This window comes from Halyomorpha halys, unplaced genomic scaffold (assembly GCF_000696795.3).
Source record: "Halyomorpha halys isolate HHAL.00 unplaced genomic scaffold, Hhal_1.1 Scaffold185.1, whole genome shotgun sequence".
NCBI lineage: Eukaryota > Metazoa > Arthropoda > Insecta > Hemiptera > Pentatomidae > Halyomorpha > Halyomorpha halys.
In genome coordinates, this window is record NW_027106126.1 from 362293 (window position 1) to 377014 (window position 14722).

The 14722-nt window shown below is 30.1% G+C and overlaps 1 protein-coding gene and 1 non-coding gene across 3 annotated transcripts in view; both read left to right on the forward strand.

The window, feature by feature from the left end:
• Nucleotides 1-14722, forward strand: part of Con (Connectin) — a 782139-nt gene that overhangs the window by 17805 nt on the left and 749612 nt on the right. The gene's annotated exons all lie outside the window — the stretch shown is intronic.
• Nucleotides 5778-5895, forward strand: LOC112211959 (U5 spliceosomal RNA). The gene has a single exon (XR_002945791.1). It is a non-coding gene; the product is annotated as a U5 spliceosomal RNA (small nuclear RNA).

The following is a 14722-nucleotide window of genomic DNA, read 5'->3' on the forward strand; positions in this document are numbered from 1 at the left end:
ATTAAGTAATGAAATATTTTTAAACAAATTTTATGAAATTTGTGAAGACCTACCAGTCAGCGCTTCACCAAATTGAGGTTTCGCGATTTAACAAATAACATAAATTCTTATCTCATTTTAACCTTGGAAACTGACATTATGGAACAGAGATATTGCATTTCTCCAAACCAGTTCATGAACGGCATGAAACTCTCCACTCCCGCCCTCCATAGTAGCCTTACTTATCCTACTTTTCAAACAGACAATTATAGCGAGTAGGTTGATCGATGTACGGCATGTCACTTTCACACAAAAGGAGATCATAACACAAACAAAGACAATTCTTCTCCGCCGTACCCGCCCCGCTAAGACCCCGGAGAGCGCCGGTCCTAAATCACTTTTCAAATATTAGCTTAAAATGGGAAGAGGAAACTTTAAGATAGTTAAACCGAGGAATATTTAAAAAGCACCTGCAATTCGAAAAGGGCATGAATAATATCATATCAAGAGTAATGAAAGTAATATATGCCAGAAAATAACCAAACGGTGTTTGAACATTTTGAAATCTACATCATTCTTTCGCCAAAGCATTTCTTTTTTTCGAATATATTTTGAAAAATATAGATATAAGGCGGTAAAAGTAATAACTGAAAGACTAGATTTCAAGATTTTCTATTATGTTTAAAACTCTTTCCTTCTCCGACCATTTTTGACTCATATTACAGTCCTTCCTAGAAATAACAAAGGAGAAATACAATAGCTAAGCAGAGAATTGATATGGTAAATTTATGTTATAGATTACAGTAGAAACATTTAAAAAGGGCAATGTGTTGTAAAAAATATAAAATCGTTTTAGTACATGTTCCTCAATTATTATATTTATTTTGATGGGTTCTTATAAAGTTGAAGTTTAATACTACTTGAAGCAAAACGTAGAATTAAAATTTAATTTATATAAAGATAAAATTATATATTTATGTCCATCTAATTAACCTGGAGCTTTGAAACCGATACTATCTATATATTTTGTACATGACTCCCTTCAATGAACTAAATTATAACAATTATCTTCAAGATATGATATAATATAATGTTCGAATTTCCGATTCAGTTGAAACCTATACCGTTTACCTTTCGATTCAGTTCAGATTGTTCTTATACTGATTCGTCCTTTATCGAACCCCTTAAATATACACCCTATTCCAGTCTGTGTAAGAACATAGCGTTGATTGCATTCACCGAGTACATTCGGTATTCTGTTTGGTGTTGTTTAGTAAAATTTTATTAATTTTTAGTGTAAAACAGAAATAAAAAAATTGAAGCTAACTCATTCGGTGACAGACAGGGTGTTTTTACTAATAAGCAAGTGAATGAGGGGACTCGTACAGTTATTTGATTGAACAACGGATAACTTGTTTTAATTAAATTAACGAAAACAATTTAATTCTGTAGTCTTTATCTGAAAAAAATCAATTCATTCATTGAACAATATGAGAAAACAATCAAATTTAAATAAAAATATCATTTAAACTTTTTTGGACAAATGCCCAAGCTTCTTACGTAGGAAGAAAATATTATTCTGACCATCTGTTTAAAAATTTAACTTACAACTGGTGCTGGTCTATAAACACACTGAATGAGGAAATAACGAAATATGACAGCGACGGAAGTCATTAGGTTATATTGTTTAAGGTTCCAAGGAGCGTTTCCTGTTGGTATAGGCGTTTTCCATTTGTTTAAAAGTGATGTAGTTCGTTTTCAGTCTTCAGTCACGTTGTGTTTCATTAATTTTACAGGCTGGTAACAAACGTTTGTGATATATCATTTTTTCTTTTTTAAGACTGCTTAGAAAACATTTATTGATAATTAATTCAAATTACCAACTACATGCAATTAAAATAGGTATTAAGGCTGTAGTGAACCATTCTAATCTTAAATTAAATTAAATGAGCTTCCGAAGTACTTTAAGGTACATTTTCCAAGCTTTTTTCATCGTCACTTAGGAAAATGTTTTTCACATTTAGGAAAATGTGTAACTTTAAGTCGGTTTATAGTTATTTAGTTTTAGTTTTCCTATATCTGAGTGAAAACTCAGCAAGATTTTTATAAGTTAAATTACTATATTTTCATTATGTCATCATTTTATTATTTTATAATACATAGAACTTCATTTAAAGAAACAAATTGACATTGGTTATCAATATAAAATTTGATGTTGCATAAAATAGAATTTTAAAATTCACTGGCCATTTGTATTCATTTCGTCATCTAAATCTTGTTTTTCTTATGAAATTTATGAGATATAAGATCTATAATCGAGATAGTATTTGATCAAAATGGTTCTTTCTAACAATATATTTTCAATAAATCGATTTATAAAATGTAGCAGCTCGAGGCCTTTTACGTTAGAGATATCTAAAATTAGTTAAAATTTAATTTAAACATTTGTACAAGTGTTGGACCGTTTTTTGTCAACTTATTTAAATCGTTTTATTGAAAAATATACGGATTTTTTTTTATTTGAAACTTAAAGCTCCACTTTCTACTGATTCTCAGTAAAAAAAAAATACATTCGGATTATTTTTTTTTTTTTATTATGTCTTGTTTGGACCATTTATTTTCTTCGATACCTTGATTAGATAGAAGATATACAGAACGATAAAACGTCAATAGGATTTTCCAGAATGATTTGTTAGGGTCATCTATTATTGTTTAGGTTTAGCGAATATATAAAATAAAGTAAAAAAAAACAAAAAAAAAACAGAGGTGGGTTTTTGGAGCTCGCAAACGAAGTGTCATTTTGATCTACGAGCGTTGATGGATTGCTCACCGGAGCGTGATCTTAATTTCGAGTGAGCTAGACCTCTTCCCAGTTCTCTTCTTGTGATGGCCAGAGGAATTTGATCTCGATGAAAATGTTGATGTAGTGTGCTATCTGTATCAGATGATGTATGGAACCAGTTGAGAGTAGGATCTCAGTTATATTTTATTGCACATCCATTTACCTCCTGTTTGAGTGCTTTTCGTCATTTCCATATGCATAGGTACTAACGCATATATCGTTATAATAATTTCAAAGAGTTCAATCTATTGATAGATTGGATTTGAGTGGATAACGCTATATTTCTGTTGGCGAATAGTGGTTAAATGTTAATTTAAATTAATGCACCTAATAAAACTATTTTTCTTAGAGTAGTATTAAATTCGATTCTACTATGGTCCATTAGTCGTTTAAATATTTCTGAGGCTAGAAATTATAACTTAGTTATAATATAATTATAAATAGTTAAACATAAAAAATGAATTTTATATTTCTGTGGCCTAATTTTAGAATTTTTTCGTACATGTAACGTTTCTTACCAGAGATTAAACATTTAAAAAAACAGCAAACAATGTTAAAGGAAAAACCAGTAACTATTTATTTTTTAATACCACCGCTATAATAAAATATGTCTATCCTCGTTTCTGCAAGTTCACAATCTTAGATTTTCATATTCGTTTTGCTGAATTTAGATATCTTACGTTGGCCATTATTTCTTTGATCCACAGATAAAATTTAATACATCATATTAATGTGTTCATCGTTAATTTGAGGGGAACAGTAATAAAAACAAATTAAAACTAATTTTTTCATGGGCCAAATTACTTCCTATTTTTCTATTATTTTATTTTCATAAAATGGCATTCCCTGAAAATTATAATTTTTATGTAGATTTCTATTTGGTACATAGTAATCTATGTATAATAATTTATAAAAAAACGAAATTTTTTCCCGAGTATGTGAAAATATTTGATATGGAGCGAATAAATTGATTCTAGCCAATTTTACACCGCTCTCCAAACCGGACGAGTCGTTTTCAAAATGTAAATGTGCGGAAGAAGATATGTTTAAGCATAAGCCGTTGACGTAATCTTTGAAAATTTATTTGAAACTAAGTACTTACCCTATGGACGGTGACGACCGTGCTCGTTAAGCATTGGTCTCTGAGAGATCGGTTCGGAAGGCTGTGGGATCGATTCCCATCTGGGGTGGTTAATATTAATTTCTTGGTGCTCCTAATTTGCCGGACTAGTCCCCTCACCAGTTACTAATACCAATACGAATTTTTTACTAAATTCAGGATAACTATTCGATTTACCTAATTTCTTTCTTGATTTCTAAAACGTAAAATGCGATTGAAAATTTTGGATTCTGAAGACATATATATTTTTAATACAAATTTTCCCTACAATTGATAGTCAGAAAGCAAAAATTATTATTTAGGTTTTAATTAGTTAAAATATAATATATTGTATAACAAACACACATTTGTATACTACACATATGTTATTGACAAATTGGTAAAACTGAAGATTATTACAATCTTGACTTATCGAAATTGTTTATGACAAATTGGCGGTTTAGTAGTCATCAAAGTTTTCTCTCTGGGGTCATTGAATCGGTTTTCCAAATGACCAAGAAGACAGGTTAGTGAAGTTCCGATTCGCTTGAAAACGCCGCCACAAATACCTAGGTGTTGGTAAACTGCTTTGTCAGCGGTTGGCCGACGCCTGTCTCATTAAAATCTTAGTTATTTTCAAGCTAGCGCAGCACCATCCCCTAGATAGAAGGGAGTTGTATATATTTTAGAATTTTTTTTTTTTGTACTGGGTATTTAGTCATGAAATGCAAGTGCAGTTGCGTTTTGCTACAGTAATTATTTGAGGCAGGCTATTAAATGCCAGGCAGATCATCTGGGTTAAATTAGCATCTGATTTGGTTATGGTAATAGAGTTCCGGCAGCGTGAGAAGACGGCATGTGAGAACTTGCCCTTAGGTCAAACCTGATCGGAAATATATGGGGAGATGTCGAAGCTTGCCGAATGGAAGAGCCCGCCTTGGTTTTTATGTTTTCAGAGCTCAAATTTATACTTTAGAGGTAGAGAAAACTTTTTTTTTACCTATTTATAAATGTAATAAATTCTCATTTATCTACAACTATGGATGGTAAATCCAAGTCATTTTAAGACCAGCGGTTTCCAAAGTGGGTTCCGCGACACCCTTGGGTGCGTGCCTCAAGCTTTTCACAAATCGAACATTAAAATAGGAAGTATACAGAGCATTCTAGAGTTTACTATGCTTTGTTCGTTCCTCTTTTCCGTCATATTCAACTGCTCTTAGGATGACTGTGCCGAAATATTATTTATTTTTGTCGACAAAATTACTGTTTTCGAATGTTTAGTGGATGATTTGTATTTATTGAGTTCCAGGACGGAAGAAATAGTCTATAGTTAACAAAATCGATTCCTCATCGAATGATAAATGACTATAATCGAGATCGATTTTGAGGGGAGTTACTGGCTTTAACAAAATTAAAAAAATAAAATAAATTATAAATAATAAGGTAAGTATACTTTTATTATAAGGGAAACATTTGATAAAACTTTTCTACTGTAAATTAGTAAGATACGACATAGTGTATTTTACCTTCGAGGAACAGAGATAATCTTAAAACAATTCCAGTTCCACTGTCTGCTATTGCTAATAATAAATAAATAATAATAATAATTTCTTAATCTGTTTATGGAGCAATCCTCGTACAAATGGAGTTAGTCTGTGAAATCAATTGTAGTAATTTTACAAAAATGATGAGTCAAAGATCGTTTGTATAAACTAATAACAAACAATATACCCAAGCTAGGCTATTCACATTCGTTAGAATAAAACAAAATATCACTTCATATTTAATAATATTTAAAAAAAAAAAAAAATGCAAAATCTATACCTCCTATTGGGACGATAGCAAACCCTTTAAGCAAACCCCTGGTTTCCCTTCAAAACGAATAAATCTTTCGCCTTTTACCAAAGATTTCCGTGGATGGGGACTCTTGATGAGTCTAAATTAAATAAATTAATAACTATATTTTTAAATAAAAAGTTACTTCGGAATCATGATATAAATTCTAAAATAAATTTTTAAAAAAATGAAATTATTAGATGGGTTGTGGAATCTTGAGAATCATCTTCAACATCCTGAGAATTCAGTTCTGGTATTATGAGAATGATAAGTACTGATAGAGAATAAAAGTGTTTACGTCCGGAGTGTAGAGGTACCGTAAAAGCTCATTAAATAAGTGCCTTGTTAGCCGGGGACTTAAAAAAATTGTTACCACTGAGAAAGTTTCATATGATTATAATAAACTGGGATTTAAACGATCGGTGTTGATTTTTTAATTTTTTGTCATATAACAAACTGACGAAAAAAATAAAATAAATTGAGATGCATCTATATTTGAGAATAACTATTCTATTGCTTCTGGTGTTGATATATTGAATAAAAACTTCATTTATGTTCGGGACATAATAAAATAAAACGCTAATTTTATTTTGATTTCTCGATATTAATAGTTTTCTATATTAGCAAAGAAATGAATTCAGCTATAAATTCTCGACTAATATGGGTATATCTTTATAGGATTTTTATTACACAGTGGAAGAGAGGGGAAGAAATAGGCTTCTAATCCAACGTCACGTCATTTAATGGCCTCTTTCAGGCCTGATCCCTTAGAGTTCTTAAAAATAAAAAATAAAAATGAAGCTGTCCTATACAGCCTAGTACTCACGGCTGCTTTATTGGTCCCGTTTCAAACTAGAAGAACAGTGATATTCACTGAGCTCAGCGGTTTACGATTTATTTATTTATATTTTCAGTGTGATAATTATCATGTTCTATGTGGTTTATGACCAGCCACTTTGACTTTGACATTCCTTAGAAATGATCGTTCCTAACTAAATTTATATAGTCATGCTGACCGTATTTTAATCCTATTTCTTTTCTAAATGGGTGTAGCTGAATAACAAATAAAAAAAAAACGAGTTGTTTCGGGTGTAATACATTCTAATTTAAGATGAATTAGGAAACAGAGCTTAGATGGGATTATATAGAGGAAAAAATTCTAATTTAGAAAAAATACCATCATATTCATAAAGAAACATATGTTTATTTAAATATTGCATTAACCTACTCTCTAATATCTAATTACTAACTAACAACGATGTTAAAACACAACAATAAATACTAAAAATAAAAACTATGAAAAATAAAAATAAAAACAAAGATATTAAACAACTTCGGCACTATAGTTTCTTAATCTAATTCTAAGCTACTCTAAGAATTACTTATATTACCTTATAGACTAACCTATTTTTATAATTTATTCATTGATATTCACAACTATATAAAAATATATACAACTAATAAATTTCATATTAGTTAAAAAATGACATGATACAATTATGTAGAGAATCTTAAAATTGATAAAACTCCAATAACATTTTTAGAGGTGAAGATTTTGAGGCCATCTTCTCTTTTCAGACGCCTAAGAGGATTGTCAGGTAATCAAGGAGAAGCCAGGTTAGAACCAAGTGGGTTTGGATGGCTGGGAAGTTTATCATAGAAGGATTGGTATCTTGTTCCGGCCAACTTGACAATACTTGGAACATTGAGGTCCTAATGGATGACTTGATTTGTGACAAAGTAAGGAGTATTAAGGATGAAGGATTTTGGACTATAAGGATTGGACTCGGAAGGATTCGATGTTTAGTGAAGCTCCAAAGCTCAACTCCGTATGTCCAGATAGGCCTAATAATAGTCATGTAGATCAGTCTTTTTTATGGACTGGATGTTTGGACCGTTTGTCTAGTAAAGTTTGTAATAGTTAGAATCGATGATCAGTTTCCTGTTTTTTCAGTATTGTATGATGATTCCATATTAGTCGTTTATCCAGATGTATACCTAGGTAACGGATCTTTGATAGGAATAAGTGGGATATTATTAAAGGATACTGTGGGGCAAGAGGCCATATGTTTACGACAAAGGGTAAATGTGATTTGGTGGGATTTTTGGAATTTATTTTAATTCTCCAGAACCTAATATTAAATTCAAAACAATCAAAATATTAAGTGATACAGTTCAGCAATGGTGTACGTTGGCTCCTTTGGCCATTAAGCAGATCAAACTTCGAACAGTTTTGAATTTCTCTTATTCAACCCAACTCAGCACTACTGTGCAATTGGTGGTACGCACATAAATAAATTATTTAAAAAACATATGACTTTTTTCTCCCTCTCTGCCCGCTAACTCCTGCGGTTGCTCCGAAAAAAATGAAGAATAAAAAAAAGGTAAAAAGTTTTAAAATTTATAAATAAATAAAGGAAAAAGAACATTTTTAAATTTAAAAGTAATGTAATTTATATTTCATACATATCAGTGTATATGTATGTTTCAAAACCAAGTGAGTAACTAACTAGTTATAGTATGTTTATGAACTACTCAAAAACAGATAGGCAGCACAACCTTTTCGATTGAATGTTTTTGGTTTTTTAACATCACAAAATAAAATATTTTAGATTATAAATGGCAGTTATTTTGAATGAAAAAGTTTAGTAATGAGACCTTCAAAAGAAGTACTATGATAAGATATAATATTTTTAACGTTTGATTCATGTATAAATGTGTTTATTTAATAAATTAAATTAAATAATTGTTATAAGTATAAAGAATTCTAATTTCTCAATTCTTAATCCTTTATCAGCTACATTATAGCGCTATTAGTACAGGATTGTGCCATAGCATTTATATACACTGCTTTTATTACTATTATTTATTACACAGTATTAATTTACTTGAACATTACATATTTATTTTGGATGTTTTGAGTCACCTCGAGTAAACCGACGTATTTAAATATAATGTTAAATAAGATTATTTAACGAGTCCTATTTCTCCAGTACTTATTCCTTATTAGAAGCACACATCTGTCGAAGTGCTAACCAAGCTTAATTATACCTGATTTGGGAAACTAACACATGAATATTATTGGAGTATAAAAGACCATCTTTGTTGTCATAAAAAAAAATAGTACCTCTTTAATGCGTGAGACAAACGGTCTTGTTTTAATGCTCCTATTTTAGAACTTTATTTGAGTCCTTTTACACCTCGCTGCCATCAGACAATGGACTATTTACATTGAGAAGAACTTACAGTTAGGGCCTTAAGAATTTCATCTCTGAGCCAGTTATACTATCTCAGCATCTCCAGTGAATATCTTATAATTTGAGAAGAAGAAATAAAAATGTTATTATTGGTCAAACAATCCTTTGTTGACTTTAGTAATGAGTAATTAAATATTTTTTTCTGTTATTAAATTTTTATTTGTATACAGGTTTCTTCATTATTTCAGAATCGTTTTTTCATGTCTATATTGTTGTTGACGGATTCAGGAAAAAATATTTCCTATCATTGTTAACACAAAGTTGGATGCGTTAATATCTGTTTCAACAATTCGTTTCATTGTGATAACGGCTCTGAAAAAAATGAAAAAGAGATTTCAAAACTTGTCTTAAATATATATATATATATTTATCCGGAGCGGGGTACCTCATTACAAACTCCTAGTCTCCTGTCTGTATGCTGTCGCAGATAATTATTTATTGTATTACTGAAGCCATGAGGGTTTGGGAGTTTGATTGGGAAAAAAACTGGTGTTTGAACAAATAACCTCCTTGTACAATCGTTGTACAAAATATAGTACTTCCTTACAATTTTGAACCCACCTTTCATGTGTTGCAGCTGTATAGTTTTTTTTTTTGTTTTTTTTTCGAGGCGAATCTATCTGTATTGTGTTGTATTAATTTATTCCTTATTTTGTTACTTTTTTCCATGGAATCCCTATTAACTACCCATGAAGTAGTAATAAAAATAAACTTCATTTTCACTGCAACACCCAAAGTTTCGCATTTTTTGTTTTTAGTTACCTCATAGAAAAGCGACAAGAAATCACTATTGCTAATTTTTCCATGTTAAGAAGAAACTAATCATTTTTACAAATATGAATGTACACCAATACGTTTCTTTGTACGAAAATAATCCATTTCGTCTTCCGAACGCCATTTTCTGGTCTGTTGGTTAATTTTAAAAGGTAAACTCGTATTTTAAGCCACGATCGAAGCTTTTTCACGAGGTGTTAAGGTGGAAAATGGAAAAATAAATTAGAAAAATAAGGAGAAAAGGGAAGTACCCGCTGCTGAAAAGGCCATTAAGGGAACTGAAAAATGGTTGCCAATTGTAATAAGTTACAAACGCTGTATCAACTGAAAGCTTCTAAGCGGTTTTCGTTGCTTAGTGTTAATAACATTATTTAGTACGTATATAATTTTTATATTTCATTATATTCACTTGTGAGTGTCTAGGCTTGGCCACTTACCCTAACTTCGCTGCCTTTTATTAGTAAATTATAATAATTTTGTATTACTTATATTAGTTTATTAATATTTTTCGTATGTTTAATCACGAAAAAATTATATACAAAGATTGCAACTATATTTGTATAATAATTGCATTATGTTTATGCTGTTTTACAAAAAAAATCTTTTAGATAAAGAATTTTATGTATTTGAAATAAATTATGCAGTAATATATGACAAATATGCTATTATTTTTAGTCATGTTAATAATATATGTTATGTTATTGGTGATATTTCTGTTTCCATGAGTTCAAATATTTCATCAGTTAATTACAAAATAAAGAAAAAGAAAAGTTTCATTCTTATTAATTGATTTCTTCATTATCATAACTAGATGGTATAGTTGTTGTAACAGTCAGTTTTTAATAATTAACAATGGCGTGAGGGTATAGTCTTGTGCAAAACACATCCCTCTTAACTATGCTATAGCTATTGAATAATTAAAAATAATAAAGATCGATTATATGGAAATAACTAATTATCAATTTTAAAAAAAATAATAGTTATGTAATGAGGAATTAAAGACATAATAACAAACAAAAACAAATGATATTTATAGAATGTTTATTTATTCAATTTATTCAATTAAATAAATAATTGAAAAATAATTTTTAAAAAAATCAATATATTATTTTAAAAAAAATAATGATTATAATAAAAATAAATAAAGAGTTTAGAGCAGGTCCTGTATCTGATTCACGATGAAGTTGGATTTCCTACATAGTAAACTTTGATACATAACTGGAATTTTGTACATTGTTTTTTTACGAAATAATCCATCAATTTCAATGGAAATTAACGATGCAATTCTCTGTTTCATATAAACCAGAGGGTATTCTTGGTAATTCTTCAAAACCTTGTTTTGAATTTATAAGGAAAATATTGGAATTTATTAAATAGTGACTTTTTTATCTGAAGAATTACCAATGAAAAAGTATAAGTCTCAACCATCTGTGGCTTATGGGAGAAATATATTTTATATATCATTTATAACATATATTCATTGTTTACCTTAATTGAATAATATAATTAATAAAAATATTTTGTTAAATGTATGAAATTTATGTCCCTAACGGTCTACGCTACTTTGTTTTATTTATGAATTTTTACTAATTATGTTCTATATATTTTTTAGCTTAAACACAATTATTTTCTTAATTTTTTTTTTTAGGAAGTCAATTTATTAAACCTTTTTGTTTCAAAATATATATTTTATAATGTGTAAATTTTTTCACATTACATTTTTCAGAGTGCATTGAGTTGCACAATCAAGAATTTAGATTCAATTTCTCTTATTTTTATCCAAATACTCCCCCCCCCCACACTCCAATGATTCCGTTTTAATACATTCAAAATACACTTTTATTCATTTCTTGTATGATTTATTTATTATTTTATGTTTAATTATTATCAAAGAAACGAGGAGGTAAATCCAGTATAATAATGGTCACTTTCTCGTAGTTTCTATAGATAAAGCACGTTTTCGCTCCGTTTTAAAAGGTTGCCGGTAGAGAACGCGGTGTTTAATGAAGAGGAATTCTGTAAGGACTGTTATTGGAATCCATTGCTTCTGTCCCAGGCCATTACATCGCAACTGGAGGATGTCCGAATAAATCCTACTCCACCGCAGGCCCTAACGACTTCAACCCCCCTTAAGAGGAAAAAAAAACTTCAAAAGCGTTTAAAAACTATACCCAGTTTTTTCAATCTTAAATCCTGAAATTTAATTGTTCCTAACGAACTCATCAAGAGTTTTTTATTCTTTTTTTGTTTGTTTATTTTTTTTTTTACATACTACACTGTACGTCCCTCAAGTAATATTGTTAAATTCTTCCTTCCTTCCAATGATTTTATTTAAAAGAATAATTATGTCGCTATTCCACCTAATATTAGTTCTTATAAAATACGAAAGTTATTATTATTTTTATCAAAATAATACAAATAATACAATTAATACTTAAATCCCCTTGAGTGGGACAGTTCTAGGGGATTTAAGTATTAAGGTTGTAAGTTATTATTCCTACTATAAGTACATACTAAATAAAAATAAAATAAAATAAATAGTAATAAATTAAACAAAATAAAATTAGAATAAACTAAGGTAAATACGGAACTAAACGCATAAACTTTCAAAATGACGATCAAATTTGTTATATCATTTTCCTGTGACATATAAACGCAATTATACCGTACATAACTTTTTAAGACACCGATTAAATTTTTTCAGGGTATTAATATTCACTAAACCTTTTGGTAGTATGTAACCATATTTAGAAAAAAAAATGTAGTACTCAGAAAAAAAACAAATAAGGTTGGCTGAAATTCCTTTTATCCCAACTACCACATTGAGATATACCGATTGATTCGGTGTCTCTTTCAAGAATTAGTAAACAGCATTTTTTATCCCTTTGGAACAATGCATGAAATTATTTAAGTTTACGTCTGTAAACTAAAGGATTTTGTCAAGCTATCAAATTTTTCTCGAGTCTAATCATTCAAACCTTAAATCCTTCGTAAAGTATTTGAACATCCTACAACCTGCATAAAATCCTTTTACAGAGGTGGCCAACCCGTAGCTCACCTTGAAATTTTTTTCGGCCAGCAAGATTTAAAATACTTTCACCAAATACGTTTATTTCATAATGGTTAAAGTATCAAAAACCAATTTATTAAAAAAATACATTATTTGTGCATACATATGTTTTTCTATTTCATTTTAGCGTTATGTATTTCTTAATGTGTGTTTAGTTCCTCACTATTACTATATTATCTATAAGATATAAGAATAATATTAAACACGATGATAATAACTCATTTTATTGCTTTAAGGAAATGTTAACAGTGGATCTAAATCTAATATAGCGACATCTAATTTTACAAGCGGCCTGTGGAGTTATGATGCATTTCCAAAGTAGCCGGCAAGATCATTTGGGTTGGCCACCTCAGGTCTATTATGTCACAATCTTAATATTACAAAGGCTATCACAAACGGTTAAATGGTCAAATGGTCAGTATTATTATTATTATTCTATGAGCAACAGACCATGGAGGCCTAAGTCTTCGCGCGATGTATTTCCCAATATTAGGATGTAATATTCCCAGTATTAGGAAATACACCGCGCGTTTCTTCACGTGTTTTTTTTCGTAGGGTGGGTTCGTCACTCCCACGTCTATTTTTTGTGAGTGCCACCCATTGACCAACGGGCCTTAACAAATGCCCCCGGGGGAGGTTGTCAGTGAGTTTTGCATTATTTTGTGCTTAAAAAAAGCCTAGGTGGGACCGGGGATTCGATCTGACAACCTGTGGATTGGTAGACTGACGCGTTACCACGCTGCTACCGCTGCCCAAATGGTTAGTATAGTTTCCTAATTATTTTTTTCGGTACATAATTACCAATATCTTAAGACTCAGCGTACAAAATTAAACTCCACAAACTAAGTAACATATTCACTGCCAAACTCAATGCAATAGGTGCATAACTTCACTTCTGTTTGTCTTTGAACCACAACAATAATTACAGACTCATTAAGCTCGTTAAAAGGCTTAGATTGTATATATCCGGAGCATCCATTTTTACTTAAACATTACAAAATCTGAAAGGTATATAAGTTACATTTATAGGGGTTCTAAGTCATGTAGGAATCGCAGGTAATGAACTGGCCAATCAAACTGTAAGAGAAACACTCACGCTTCCAGGACGGAGTAAAGCAATTTCAACTCCATCAGAAATGAGCAAACCCCTCGAAAAGGAAATCAAATATACATGGAAATCTTTGTGGAATGAAATCCCAAGGAGACTGAAAATGCAGTGAAGAGATCTTACTGTCCAGGGTAAGATATATCATACGAGGTTCATCCACTTCTATGTTATCTTATAACAAACGCCTCCAAACTGCCACTATTGTAACAACAATTTGACAACTAGTCATATTTTCCAAGAATTCCCATATTTTACATCACACCTCAATTGATTAAACCCGGATATTTCAAAAACTTTCAGAGACGATAATAAAACAATAAAATTAGTATTTAAGTAGTTTAATGGCACAAATATCACCTCGAATAGACAAAAAAACAAATATATAAAGAATAGTAAATAATAATATTAAAATAAATAAAGTAAAACAAATGTAAGTAAAATTAAATCAGGAATAAATGGTGTTAATGACCAATGAGGTTTTACGTCACAAAACAAAAACAAACTAAACCAATGATTTCTCAGTTCTATGAAAAATATTCTATAAATTAAGAAAAAATAATGTGTTTTGATCCCTGCGGTTAGTTTAGGTTGTAGCAATGGCATATTTTTTGCCGAAACTTTATAATATGAAGTTAGGACTCCGCTTTCTATAATTTGAAGTCTATTTCCAACCAGCTAAGCCTAAATATATATATTTTTTTATATATCAATATTTATCTTTATTATTTTTTCTATGGGAGACCCCATAGACCTAAAC